At 35.2% G+C, this 2,506-nt stretch overlaps 1 pseudogene; it reads left to right on the forward strand.

The window, feature by feature from the left end:
- The first annotated feature begins 670 nt into the window (after positions 1 to 670).
- LOC101346341 (olfactory receptor 2J3-like) lies at positions 671 to 1,700 on the forward strand (annotated as a pseudogene).
- The last annotated feature ends 806 nt before the right edge of the window (positions 1,701 to 2,506 follow it).

A 2,506-nucleotide genomic window follows, 5' to 3' on the forward strand; every position in this document is an offset into this window, starting at 1 on the left:
TTCCATCGCTGATACCCTCAATCTATTTCACTTCTCTGTTCATCAGGACTAAGGTCTTCAGCTTTGCTTACATTTTGAGTACTCACAAGTTGATGTGTGTGTGTCTGTTTATACCTCCATTTGCATGTTAATTTTTTTTTGGTCAAGAAATAAGTTGTTAGGGTAAATAAACCAATCAGAATATTTTGTTCTATGACCATGTCCAATTGAAGTTTAATTTTTTCAAACAATATTAACATTTTTAAGTTACTACTGAATTGTTTTTCATCATATGGTGAACTTTCCACTATATGTAGAATTATTATGACTGCAGTTATTCCTTTCTCTGTAATCATGAAATTGAAGTTGCCCAAAAATGTGGAAAAGGGAAATAAATATTTGGGTTTTTTTGGTAAGATTATTTTTCACGAAAATTATCTTTTTGGGCTATGAAATATGTTTAATTTTCATTTATCCAAATGCTAACTAAAGGATGAGACGTTATTGATTCTACCTATAACAGGACAAATAATGAAACATAAAAAGAGAACTATAAAAATTTTACTGTCACAATGAACACAGTATTATATTTGAAAGTGGCATAAATTTTTTTTTCCAATCTGTTTGCAAGAATTTGACAATGGGTGGGCAGCCTTTGAGTTTATGTGCTTTTTTCTTCAAGTCACAGGAAATGAATGACAATGGAAAAAAATGCAAGTTCTGAAGGCTACTTTAGTCTACTGGGTTTTTCTAATTGGCCTCCGCTGGAAGTGGTTCTCTTTGTGATTATCTTGATATTCTACTTGATGACACTGAATGGCAACCTGTTCCTCATTATCCTGTCATACTTGGACTCACTCCCATCTCCACACTCCCATGTACTTTTTCCTCTCAAACCTTTCTGGATCTCTGCTATACCACCAGCTCCATCCCTCAGTTGCTGGTCGACCTCTGGGGTCCTGAGAAGACCATCTCTTATGTTGGTTGCATGATTCAACTCTACTTTTTCCTTGCACTGGGGAGCACAGCGTGTCTCCTATGACCGTTAGGCAGCTGTGTGTAGATCCTTACATTACAGGGTCCTCATGCAGTCTCGTTTTTGCCACCAGTTGGCTGTGGCTTCTTGGGTAAGTGGCTTAACTGCCTCAGCACTTCATTCCTCCTTTACCTTCTGGGTATCCTTGTGTGGACATCGCCAAGTGGATCACTTTTTCTGTGAAGTTCCAGCACTGCTGCAATTGTCATGCGTTGACATCTGTGCTAATGAACTGACCCTCATGGTCATGAGCTCCATTTTTGTAATTATACCACTTATTCTCATTCTCAGCTCCTATGGTGCCATTGCCTGGGCTGTGCTAAGAATGCAGTCAACAACTGGATTTCAGAAAATCTTTGGGACATGTGGAGCCCATCTTATAGTGGTATTTCTCTTTTTTATTCCAGTTATGTGCATATATCTCCGACCACCATCTAGGAAATCTCAAGATCAAGCCAAGTTCATTGCCCTCTTTTATACTGTTGTCACACCTAGCCTTAACCCGCTAATTTATACCCTCAGGAACAAAGATGTAAGAGAGACAGTAAAGAGACTAATAGGGTGGGAGTAAGACATATGAGAGAGAAATAAGCTGTCTTGCAATTTTTCTTCAGAAGGTCTTGTCCATCTAGTAGGGTGGTCCCTCTGAGATTTATTTTTGGTCTACAACCCACCAAGCACTTAGAAGAAGAGATCAGCTGCAAATTTGTTGTTCTTTTTATTGGTTTTATCTATTATTTATAGACAGACTTTAGATTAGTACCACTTCAGTCTTTGTAAAATTCCATGTTTAGTTTCCATAGCAATTAGGGACTGAACTTTTAACGTAAATAAGTGTGAATGTATTTGTAATTATGAAGAGATTATTTAAAAATACTTGAAATATTTAAAATATAACATTATCAGTATGCTAATTTATGCACTAATCATTAATACCTACAGAAAGAGAAGGGGCAATATAGCAATGATTTAGACTAATGGAGTTTTTGGACACTGAACAGGCACTAAATTTAGCAAAAACTCTATCATAGCAAAGACAGAATGATAAAAATAATGAATAATATCAGTTATTGTGTGGTGAATGGGTATATGACAATTCTTTGGCTGCAACACACTTTTTTTCAAGATAAATTATGTGAGTAATTTATTTTGTGGGTCTGTATATGTGTTATATTGAACAGTATAAACAAATATATGTTCATATGATTCATTTGTTCATCCATCCACTTATAAATCTATTTATTCACTCTATTAGCTAAATTTTATTGAGCATCTACTCTCTTCCATGTTGTGGGGTTTTTGGTAATATAGATGAATATAACACACTCTGTTGAATAGAACTCACTGTTTAGTGGAGGAAATGGCAATGTAAGATAAAAAATGACATATCTGTACATGACTCAATTTGTCATTAGACACAATGCTAATAAATCAAGGTAGCTTTATAAAACCTAAAACAAAATAAGAATTTTTGTCACAAATCTTGAAAAA

The sequence above is a fragment of the Trichechus manatus genome, unplaced genomic scaffold, assembly GCF_000243295.1.
Source record: "Trichechus manatus latirostris isolate Lorelei unplaced genomic scaffold, TriManLat1.0 scaffold00180, whole genome shotgun sequence".
NCBI lineage: Eukaryota > Metazoa > Chordata > Mammalia > Sirenia > Trichechidae > Trichechus > Trichechus manatus.